Genomic DNA, 12500 nt, shown 5'->3' with positions numbered 1-12500 from the left:
GAGGAAATGGGTTCAACTACCGTAGCACACAGCAGTTTGAAACGCGTTGTCTTAATGCAGTAAAAGAGAGCAAGAGCGAGAACATGGGATTGTATCGATATGATCAAATGGTTGGTTGTTTGCCTGATGGATCGATGCACGGATACGGTTCTTCGCTAGGGTAATCACGGTACTCCTCGGAGGCAGAACCTGCCGCAAAGAACACCGATACACAACCATCACCAAACAATGTGCGACAATATGATGCATGCATGAAACATGACAATATGAGTGTGTTGGGCTAATGCAACTAAGACCAGATGGGTTTGAGCCAATTTGAACCAAAGATTCAAATTCCAAACACATTTGTGATCTTAAATAGTGCTTTATCATGTTTTGCACTAAACAGTAAGTTAACTTGTTTAAACATGCATGAAAACAGTACAGATGGATAGATTGGATTTTTTTTGATCATTTTTCATATATAACTTGTTTGATTTGGAGTTACAGATTAAAAGTTATGAATTTTTGAAGTTTGAACTATATTCTGGAATTTCCTATATTAGAATAAATCCAGGAATTAATTTATTGCGTCAGCCATGCGTCAGAATGACGTCAGGGTCAACGAAGACGTCCAGGTCAAACCTGACTGTGGGTCCAGGGTGTCAGGGTAATTAGTTTAGCTAAAGTTTAATTAAAACTAAACCTATTTAGTTAACAGGGTTGGGCCCCACCTGTCAATTACTCATCAGAGTCAACCAGGGCCCACCCGTGGTCAAAGTCAACACGGCTGCACCGGCGTTTAGCCGCCGGCGAGCCCGACGCGGCGGCGGAAGTGCTTTTGGCCGTTTCGGCAACCAAACGAGCCGCGGAGGGTGGCTATGGGTAGCTGGGAACATGCCGCAACTTCTGGTGGAGTCGGTTGGGGTCGGGGCGGCCGGAATCGGCGCCGGCGATGACCTAGGCGGCCGCCGGAGTTCGGCCGAAGGCGAACTTGAGGCTAGAGGGGTCGGTGAGGTGCGGGGAGTAGTTGGTTAGGTGCTACGTGACGTGGTGAGCGCGATGGACACCAAGTGGTGGCCGGAGGGTGACCGGGAGCACGTCGGCGACGAGCTCCGCGGCGGTGGGTGCGGTTGAGCTCCGGGAGGTCACTACACAGCTCGGGGGCAAGAAAAGAAGGGAGGGGAAGATGGTTAAGCTCACAGGGAACTCGACGGAACACTTGGTGCGGCCGGGGACGGGCCGGAGCGACGACGGCGTTGAAGGGGATCTCCGGCGACGGTGGACTCGGGCGAAGTCGATGCGGTGGACTTGGGCCTTGCGAGCGCTCGGGGCTCGGCTTGCTCGAAGGAGAGGAGGGTGGCGGAGCTCCTGGACACGGTGGCGCGGCGTGGGGTTGACGGAGGGCGTGGCTACGGCGAGGGGGTGGCGGCGATGGCGTCGGCCATGGCGTGGGAGAGCGAGGGAGAGGAGTTGGGGGAGAATGGAGGTGTCCTGGGGGTTCACGACTCGACATGGAGTTCATCCAAGCCAGCAACGAGGCGAGGAGGTGAAGCAGGGCGACGGCCAGCTGCGTGGTGCATGCTGCGGCCGCCGTCGGGCACCTGCCTGCCTGCCTGGCCGGCAAGCAGCTCGCTGGCGCGACGCTGGGCTGGGCCGGCAGGTGGGCCGGTTAGCGGGCGCCAGGTAAGTTTTCTGTTATTTCCTTTTTTCTATTTTTCTGCAACTTTGTTGAATTATTAAAAATACTTAGGCAACTCCTAAAATTACCAAACTGCTCCTGGTCCATGGTTGGATTATTTCCAACATGAAACATTTTAGTTTGGAGATATTTGAGCATTTGAAATATTTTATAAATTTAAAATGCCCAAATTCAAATAATTATGAATTAACTCAAAGACCTTAGGATGACCTAGAAAACTGTGCATCACTTTTGGCAGAGGTTCTGAACCAAGACAAAAATGATGGACATTTTAGAAGGGCATTTCAGGTTCATTGAAAAAGTTTTTAGTAAACCCTAGTTGGTTTCAGAGGGGGCTGGGGGTTCTGTCCTTCCCCATTTCAAATTCAAATGATATTTAAACATGATGCACACACTAATGCATGGACTAGTTAGGATGTGACAACTAACCCCCACTCAAAGAATCTCGTCCCGAGATTTGGGTTCCTCCGGGAAGAAGGCGGGATACTCGAGTCGAAGACGATCCTCCCTTTCCCAAGTTGCTTCATTTTCAGAATGGTGCGACCATTGAACCTTGAGAAACTTGATATTATGACGTCGAGTGGTACGCTCAGCTTGATCGAGGATACGAACAGGGTACTCTCGATACGTGAGATTATCTTGGAGATCAAGCGTTTCGTGGTCCACTCCACGGATAGGATCCGAGAAGCAACGCCTGAGTTGAGAAACGTGGAAGACGTCGTGGACTCTGGAGAGATGTGGAGGTAGTTCCAATTGGTAGGCAACTTCCCCTCGTTTTGCGAGAATGCGAGAAGGTCCAATGTAACGAGGAGCCAATTTGCCCTTGATACCGAAGCGATGGGTTCCCTTCAGAGGAGTAACCCGAAGGTAAGCCTTCTCGTCAACCTCAAAAGTCATAGCCTTATGTTTTCGGTCATATTGACTCTTTTGACGAGATTGGGCTGTTTTCAACTTTTCACGAACGATGCAAACTTGCTCTTCTGCTTCCTGAATCATATCCGGGCCAAAGAATTGTCTTTCCCCGGTTTCTGACCAGTTAAGAGGCGTTCGACACCTTCGTCCATAGATAAATTCAAAAGGGGTTTGCCCAAGCTGGATTGATAGCTGTTGTTATAAGCAAATTCGGCAAATGGAAGGCATTTCTCCCACTCCATTCCGAATGAGATAACAGAAGCTCGAAGCATATCTTCTAAAATCTGGTTGACGCGTTCCACTTGACCCTTGATTGAGGGTGGAAAGTGGTACTAAAAGAAAGGCGGGTTCCCATAGCATTTTGGAAACTTTCCCAAAATCGAGAGGTGAAAAGACTTCCTCGATCCGAGTTAATTTCCAAAGGAACACCATGGAGAGACACTATTCGGGAGATGTATAAGTCTGCCAATTGACTAGCGGTTATACTCTCACGAACAGGTAGGAAATGGGCTACTTTGGAAAGACGATTGACAACGACGAAGATAGCATTATTCCCTCTGTTGGTCCTGGGAAAACCGGTGATGAAGTCCATACCAATTTTATCCCATTTCCATTCAGGAATAGCTAGGGGTTGAAGGGTGCCAGCAGGCCGTTGATGCTCTGCTTTTACACGACGGCAGATGTTGCAATTAGCAATATACTGAGCAATTTCTCTCTTCATCCTAGTCCACCAGAACCTTTGGCGTAGGTCCTGATACATCTTGGTACTACCCGGATGAATGGTGAGAGGAGATTCATGAGCCTCCTTAAGGATCAACTGCCGTAGATGCTGGTTCTTGGGAACCACTAAACGGTTCTCAAAGTACACAACACCATGATCATTTGTGGAGAAACATCTAGCACCTCCGTTAGCAATGTTCTCCTTGATCTTAGATATTCCCTTATCTCGCTTTTGGGCAGCGATGATTTGATCCGTAAGAGTAGGTTTCGCCACCAAGGTGGAAAGAAAACCTTGAGGAACAATGTGAAGGTTAAGCTTCCGAAATTCCTCATGTAGAAGCGGTTGACTTTGTTGTAACATCAGGTTGTTACAATAAGATTTACGACTTAGCGCATCAGCCATGACGTTGGCTTTCCCTGGGGTGTAAGTTATTCCTAAGTCGAAATCTGTGATCAACTCGACCCAACGTCTTTGCCTGAGATTTAAATCCGGTTGGGTGAATATATACTTCAGACTTTGGTGATCAGTGTAGATTTCGCAATGATTACCGAGAAGGTAATGTCGCCATGTTTTGAGTGCATGGACTACAGCTGCAAGCTCTAGATCATGAGTGGGGTAGTTTTCCTCATGTGGGTGCAATTGCCGTGAAGCATAAGCAATTACGTGTCGATCTTGCATGAGAATACAGCCTAGTCCTTGTCGCGAGGCGTTGCAATAGATAACAAAGTCCTTAGAGAAATCTGGCGGTACCAATACGGGAGCAGAGGTTAAACGTCTCTTCAGTTCCTGGAAACTGTGCTCACATTGTGGAGTCCACTCGAACTTTTTATCTTTCTTGAGGAGTTCGGTTAGAGGTTTGGCAACTTTGGAGAAGTTCTCGACAAAGCGACGGCAATAGCTCGCTAGGCCAAGGAAACTCCGAACTTGCTTGACCGATTCAGGTGGAGTCCAGATAAGGACGGCTTGAACTCGCTCAGGGTTAACCGCAATGCCTTTACTAGAAATTACATGTCCAAGATAGGTCACTTCTGACAACCAGAATTCACATTTAGAGAATTTGGCATAAAGGCGATGCTCTCGAAGTTTCTTCAACACTAGCCTTAGGTGTTCGGCATGTTCTTCCTCGTTCTTGGAGTAAATGAGTATATCATCGAGGTAAACCACAACGAATTTATCCAAATACTCCATGAAGATTGAGTTCATCAGCCGAGAGAAGGTGGCTGGAGCGTTGGTTAAACCGAAGGACATGACGGTGTACTCGTATTGGCCATAACGAGTAACAAAGGCCGTTTTCGGAATGTCCCCGTTTCTGATTTTGATTTGATGGTAACCCAACCTCAAATCCATTTTAGAGAAGACTGAGGATCCAGCGAGCTGATCATACAGGTCGTTGATCCTGGGGAGCGGATACTTGTTCTTAATTGTGACCAAGTTGACAGGTCGATAATCTACAACCATCCGGTCCGTACCATCCTTCTTCTTGACGAAGAGGACGGGGCAAGCCCAAGGAGATGAACTAGGTCGGATGAAACCCTTTTCCAAGGACTCATCGAGTTGTTTCTTAAGCTCGGCTAGTTCAAAAGGTGCCATCTTGTAGGGTCTTCTGGAAATCGGGACAGTTCCTGGAATGAGATCTATCACGAATTCGACATCTCTGTCAGGTGGAACACCTGGCAATTCCTCTGGGAAGACATCCGGAAAGTCACGGACTACCGGAACGTCTTCGAGGTCTGGCAACGGGCTGGCGTTAAGAGAATATAGCTGTCGCTTGGCTACTCGGGTCAAGACATTGACTATCTTCCCCGAAGGATGGGTGAGTTGAACAGTCCTAGAGAAGCAATCAATCTTGGCATGATGGGTTGACATCCAATCCATACCCAAAATGATATTAATATCCGAAGATTTGAGAGCTATCAAAGATGCGAGAAAAACAAGTCTGTCGACTTGAATTTCATTTCCATGGCTTACTCTAGAGGTTTGCCATCTAGAACCAGGAGTAGAAATTTCCATAGTGGATGGCATGTCACAGAATGCGGTGTTATGCAAACGAGCATAATTTTCGGATATGAAAGAATTAGATGCTCCTGTATCGAAAAGAACAGATGTCGGGTGGCAATTAACAAGGAGCGTACCGAGAACGATGTTGGGATCCTCTTGAGCTTCCTCAGCAGAGATACAGTTGACATGGCCACGTGTAGCGGTGGCCGGCTTGGCGTGGAACACTTTCCCTGTCGGCTTGCCGCGGCCAACAGTTTTTGCTGTCTGGTTGGGGTTGGTTTGGGGACACTCGCGCATATAGTGGCCTGATTCCCCACACTTGAAACAAGTCACGGAGCTGGTGCGTGGGGGAGCATTGTTGGTTGGACCACCATAGGGCTTGGCTGGTGCATATGACTGAGCTGGGCGAGGTGGCTGGAAGGATGGCCTCGGTGTGAACCTGGGTGGCAGGGCAGTATTAGGCACCCACACACGGCGCTTCTGAGGACCAGCACCGGATGAGGAACCCAAGTCACGGCCATGCTTGCGTGTTGCTTCATAATCAGTCTAACCAGTCTCAGCACTGATGGCCTTGTTAACAAGCTTCTGAAAAGATGTGCACTCATGCAGACGGAGGTCGCGGCGAAGCTCAGGACTAAGTCCCTTACGGAACCTTGCTTGCTTCTTGGCATCAGTAGAAACTTCCTCCGTCGCATAACGGGCAAGGTTACCAAACTCCCTGCTGTAAGCGTCAACAGAGAGTCGACCTTGAGTGAAACTACAAAATTCCTCACGTTTACGGTCCATGAGACCCTCCAGAATGTGGTGTCCACGGAAAGCCTCGCTGAATTCAGCCCAAGTAGTGACATGGTCCGCTGGGCGCATAGCTCCATAATTCTCCCACCATAGGCTGGCGGGGCCTTCAAGATGATATGCAGCAAAGGTGACCTTGTCAGCCTCAGCTACTAGCGCAGAACGCAGTTTGTGAGAAATACTGCGAAGCCAGTCATCAGCATCGAGAGGCTCGACGGAGTGGTGGAACGTGGGTGGATGTAACTTGATGAAATCACTGAGTGACACCAAGTTAGTCCTCTGATGGTGTGCTGTGTTCTGTTCAATACGCTCCAACAAACGGTTGGTCTCCCGCTTGTTTCTCTCAGCCTCTAGCATAACTTCTGCCAGAGAGGGAGGGTGAGGCAGATTTGTATCCCCAACTCTGCTGCCTTCGGCCTGCTCTGGGGAAGCAGGGTTGTTGAGGGTGTTAACCATCCTAGGAAAAACAAGACAATGGTTTAGTCCAACATGACAAGATCCCGACATAGAATGTAGAATGTAATGGACAACTCAGAATGCAAGATGATCATCCGTATGACATGGTAGATACAGAAACTACTTCTTTTATTCCATCGTCATACACACCATACAAGGTTTAGTACAAGACCAACAAGTACTACTATGGTGAGAGGAGGATTACATCTCATCAAAGGCATCCCAAGCTCCTATACATTATTTTTCCTACACCCCCTGGATTACTACAAGCTAAGTCATATTCCACAAGTCACACAGGACGGTGGAAATACAACTATTACAATACCTAGTGGAACTACTACTATCTCAGTCATCTCCGTAGTAGTTCTCATAGAAGTCTCCTCCATAGCCTAGAAGTTCAACGTGAGCATCCGGAAACAAACGGTCCTGAGGAGCCTGTGGACCAAAAGGGCTTGGTGGGGTCTTGGACCAACAAACGGTGGCCTGCGAGGACCACGAGGTGGGGTGATGCCTCCCACATCATGCCAATCCATCATGTCCGGCAGAGCAGACCTAACAGGATACAGATCTCTCATATCCATGCATCCAGCTTGCACAGCCGGTGCAAACCGAGTCAAGGTGGCCCAATGATCAGCGCGGGTGTTGAAAAGCTCCATTCTCAAGGCCCGATTCTCTCGGTCCTTGTCCTCGAGCAACTCAGCAGTGGTGCGAGTTAGTGAGTCCTCCTGACTGGGGTCAGCATAGATAGCCCGGAGATATCCGTGCGCTCCAGGAAGTGAAGCTGGCATATACCGAAAGTCGGTGTTGCGAAGCAGGCCAGACCTGACTCGCATGATGGTCATCATAGAATAAGCCGCATCTTGCACAGCCATCTCAATAGTAACACCGAGCCCATAGGAACAGTGAAGAGCCTCAGTAGAACCAGGATAAGAGGGAAATATTCGGACGGTGCAGAGATACTGGCTTTGGTTAAAATCTTGAAACTGCTCTTCGACCGTGTATTCGGGATACCAACGGTAACCCGTCTCGATCATCACTCGGACTAACATAGACGTATGACCGGTCACACCAATGCATCAGGTCAGGCGAACCACTTGATTTTGGTCGCGAGTGGCCATCTGAAAGCGCAACCATAATGCAAAGGCATTAGAATTTCTAGTAAAATTTCGACAGCATAACGGCTGTAAATGCTCAAGAAAGGTTTGAGACATTCATCAAAAAATTGCATAGACACTCAACAATATCATATCAAGGTTCTGGGTTCAACTTATCAGCATAACAAGGTAGTAGGGCTGAACTAGGCTTGTAGTCATCAAACCTATAAGGTACTACTGATTCGTAACACGTGAACCTGATAGAGAGAGAAGATCCTAATCCTTAATCCCCGGTAGAAGAATGGACTGACTCAGATCAGAATGCCATGAGATAAAGAAGTAAAAGAGCCTTACGTACCATCCCACAATCAATTCCCCTACATATAACTAAAGCATTTCTAGACTCAACATCGACCAGTTTGGCTTGGAGAACCTACAGGCAGTCCGGCTCTGATGCCAACGCTGTCAGGACCCCGACTCAATGTCACATCGATCTAGCCTGTAACACCTCATATCACTTTGCGGCCTCACGCACGGTATTCCCATGGGTGTCGCCTTACCTTTGCTCGGGACCGTTTGCGCCTTTTGGCTCACGTATATGATGATGTCGCTAGCATCCATATGATAAGGAGCCCGGGCTGACATGACTAGTCGTAAACCCAAAGTGGCACAGACTTACAGGGACAGGCATCCATGACCCAGCATCGAACGTGTCGGTCATCAGCAAGTGGGTCCGGGCTGTAGCACTGGGCTAGCAGGACTCCGGTAAACCGGGCTGTAGCGGGCTAACAGGGCTCCGGTACTCAATGCGTGACATTTCCCTGAAGGGACAGACACAGGAACGAAGAAGGACACATGCCGGCCAGCCTAAGTGTTCCGGAGCAGTAGCAAGCTACCATGGCTCAATGGAAACACTAGGAGACATTTCCCGGTAAGAGAGGCTACTAAAGATAAACAACTAGATAGTCAGATCCCACACATACCAAGCATTTCAATCATACACACAATATGCTCGATATGTGCAAATACAACAAGGCATCACAACATGACTCTACGACACAAGTACTTTATTTAAAGGCTCAGAGCCATACATAACATACATACAAGTACGGGTCACACGACCCACATTCAAGTCATACAGTCATACAAACCAGCAGCGGAAGTAATTTGTCTGAGTACAGACAGCTAGTAAAATAAAAGAGGCTTGGAAAGCCTAGCTATACTACATGGTCCTTCACGTGCTCAGGATCACCACCTGGGCCTTAGTCTACTCGTCGATGTCAACGTCTACGAAGAACCCATCAGAAGGGGTTGCAGCGCCTTCTGTAAAATGTAAATTATAGCAACATGAGTACAAAGGTACCCAGCAAGACTTACGTCAGATCCTACATACATGCACATTATCAAGAAGGGTTGGTGGAGTTATTGCAGCAAGCCAGCTTTGACTCTTGGCTAAACTATCCTACGAGACTCCAACTTGAAATGGTTTTGTGCACACGAGTCCTCTACTCACCACTTCAATACACCACCGAGGATCCACCTCCGTCATCCTACGGAAGAGCCATCCTCGGCACTCACGCTTATCTTGAGATTTTTAGTAGTATCCATTCACTTGTCTATGAACTGTATAGGCAACCAAGTAGTCCTTTACCGCGGACGCGGCTATTCGAATAGATCATGTTAACCCTGCAGGGGTGTACTTCTTCATACATGTTTCCACCACTTAGCGTCTGCACACGACATGTGCTCGGCAGACTTCAAGCGAAAGCCGACGTGGGTGTAGACCACGACCTACCTAAACACCTAAGTCTCTAGTCCAGGTTTATCGCCTATCCAGGTTCCATCCGCAGGGAGTCCGGCCGAGGTTTCCCATACAGCCCCGAACGATGTGTACAGGGTTCCGTGACACCTAAGGGGTGCCCGTATTCCCGGCCACGTACCTACCGCATCACAGCCCACCCCTACGGTCAGCGCTGTCCACGGCCTCCAGTAGGCTACAAACACCAGAAACTACTTGCAACTCCTGGACAGAGGACTAGGGTGAATAAGAAGTCGAGCGGGGTCATATTTCAGGGCCCAATGCATGGTAGTAGCTGTATCTTAAATCACACATACAGATCTCAGTGCTTAAGGTCGGCTTCAATGAAACAACCCACCATGTACTCCTACATGGCCTCTCATTGATACCTTTACCAAATCGTGTTCACCACATCACTCTCAATACCGGCATGATCATTTCACTCTAGCCCATCACCCAGATGAACCAGACCTGACACGACTCTAAGCATAGCAGGGATAGCAAGGTAGGAACAACACATACATATGGCTCAGTCAACTCCTACACATGCTAGTGGGTTTCATCTAGTTACTGTGGCAATGACAGGTCATGCAGAGGAAATGGGTTCAACTACCGTAGCACACAGCAGTTTGAAACGCGTTGTCTTAATGCAGTAAAAGAGAGCAAGAGCGAGAACATGGGATTGTATCGATATGATCAAATGGTTGGTTGCTTGCCTGATGGATCGATGCACGGATACGGTTCTTCGCTAGGGTAATCACGATACTCCTCGGAGGCAGAACCTGCCGCAAAGAACACCGATACACAACCATCACCAAACAATGTGCGACAATATGATGCATGCATGAAACATGACAATATGAGTGTGTTGGGCTAATGCAACTAAGACCAGATGGGTTTGAGCCAATTTGAACCAAAGATTCAAATTCCAAACACATTTGTGATCTTAAATAGTGCTTTATCATGTTTTGCACTAAACAGCAAGTTAACTTGTTTAAACATGCATGAAAACAGTACAGATGGATAGATTGGATTTTTCTGATCATTTTTCATATATAACTTGTTTGATTTGGAGTTACAGATTAAAAGTTATGAATTTTTGAAGTTTGAACTATATTCTGGAATTTCCTTTATTAGAATAAATCCAGAAATTAATTTATTGCGTCAGCCATGCGTCAGAATGACATCAGGGTCAACGAAGACGTCCAGGTCAAACCTGACTGTGGGTCCAGGGTGTTAGGGTAATTAGTTTAGCTAAAGTTTAATTAAAACTAAACCTATTTAGTTAACAGGGCTGGGCCCCACCTATCATTGACTCATCAGAGTCAACCAGGGCCCACCCGTGGTCAAAGTCAACACGGCTGCACCGGCGTTTAGCTGCCGGCGAGCCCGACGCGGCGGCGGAAGTGGTTTTGGCCGTTTCGGCAACCAAACGAGCCGCGGAGGGTGGCTATGGGTAGCTGGGAACATGCCGCAACTTCTGGTGGAGTCGGTTGGGGTCGGGGCGGCCGGAATCGGCGCCGGTGACGACCTAGGCGGCCGCCGGAGTTCGGCCGAAGGCGAACTTGAGGCTAGAGGGGTCGGTGAGGTGCGGGGAGTAGTTGGTTAGGTGCTACGTGACGTGGTGAGCACGATGGACACCAAGTGGTGGCCGGAGGGTGACCGGGAGCACGTCGGCGACGAGCTCCGCGGCGGTGGGTGCGGTTGAGCTCCGGGAGGTCACTACACAGCTCGGGGGCAAGAAAAGAAGTGAGGGGAAGATGGTTAAGCTCACAGGGAACTCGACGGAACACTTGGTGCGGCCGGGGACGGGCCAGAGCGACGACGGCGTTGAAGGGGATCTCCGGCGACGGTGGACTCGGGCGAAGTTGATGCGGTGGACTCGGGCCTTGCGAGCGCTCGGGGCTCGGCTTGCTCGAAGGAGAGGAGGGTGGCGGAGCTCCTGGACACGGTGGCGCGGCGTGGGGTTGACGGAGGGCGTGGCTACGGCGAGGGGGTGGCGGCGATGGCGTCGTCCATGGCGTGGGAGAGCGAGGGAGAGGAGTTGGGGGAGAATGGAGGTGTCCTGGGGGTTCACGGCTCGACGTGGAGTTCATCCAAGCCAGCAACGAGGCGAGGAGGTGAAGCAGGGCGACGGCCAGCTACGTGGCGCACGCTGCGGCCGCCGTCGGGCACCTGCCTGCCTGCCTGGCCGGCAAGCAGCTCGCTGGCGCGGCGCTGGGCTGGGCCGGCAGGTGGGCCGGTTAGCGGGCGCCAGGTAAGTTTTCTGTTATTTCCTTTTTTTCTATTTTTCTGCAACTTTGTTGAATTATTAAAAATACTTAGGCAATTCCTAAAATCACCAAACTGCTCCTGGTCCATGGTTGGATTATTTCCAACATGAAACATTTTAGTTTGGAGATATTTGAGCATTTGAAATATTTTATAAATTTAAAATGCCCAAATTCAAATAATTATGAATTAACTCAAAGACCTTAGGATGGCCTAGAAAACTGTGCATCACTTTTGGCAGAGGTTCTGAACCAAGACAAAAATGATGGACATTTTAGAAGGGCATTTCAGGTTCATTGAAAAAGTTTTTAGTAAACCCTAGTTGGTTTCAGAGGGGGCTGGGGGTTCTGTCCTTCCCCATTTCAAATTCAAATGATATTTAAACATGATGCACACACTAATGCATGGACTAGCTAGGATGTGACAGAAGGTCGGAAGGAGAAGTGTGATAAGCTTTGAATGGAAGCCCCGGTAAACGGCGGCAGTAACTCTAACTGTCCTAAGGTAGCGAAATTCCTTGTCGCATGAGTAGCGACCTGCACGAATGGTGTAACGACTGCCCCGCTGTCTCCGACATGGACCCGGTGAAATTGAATTCTCCGTGAAGATGCGGAGTACCAACGGCTAGACGGTAAGACCCCGTGCACCTTGACTATAGCTTCGCAGTGACAACCTTGATCGAATGTGTAGGATAGGTGGGAGGTGGTGACACACAACGACCAATCCTGAAAGACCACTCTTTCGTCTAAGGATGCCTAACCGCCGCACCGATCATTC

At 49.0% G+C, this 12500-nt stretch overlaps 1 long non-coding RNA gene across 1 annotated transcript in view; it reads left to right on the top strand.

The window, feature by feature from the left end:
- The window catches only part of LOC123160694 (uncharacterized), a 15383-nt gene extending 2951 nt beyond the window's left edge, over window positions 1-12432 (top strand). Inside the window, exon 2 of the long non-coding RNA XR_006480321.1 lies at window positions 12154-12432. This is a non-coding gene — a long non-coding RNA (uncharacterized lncRNA). The remainder of the gene's footprint in view (window positions 1-12153) is intronic.
- Window positions 12433-12500: the final 68 nt, after the last annotated feature.

Source organism: Triticum aestivum, chromosome 7B (assembly GCF_018294505.1).
Source record: "Triticum aestivum cultivar Chinese Spring chromosome 7B, IWGSC CS RefSeq v2.1, whole genome shotgun sequence".
NCBI classification, from domain to species: Eukaryota; Viridiplantae; Streptophyta; class Magnoliopsida; order Poales; family Poaceae; genus Triticum; species Triticum aestivum.
This window is presented reverse-complemented; position numbering and strand designations above follow the sequence as displayed.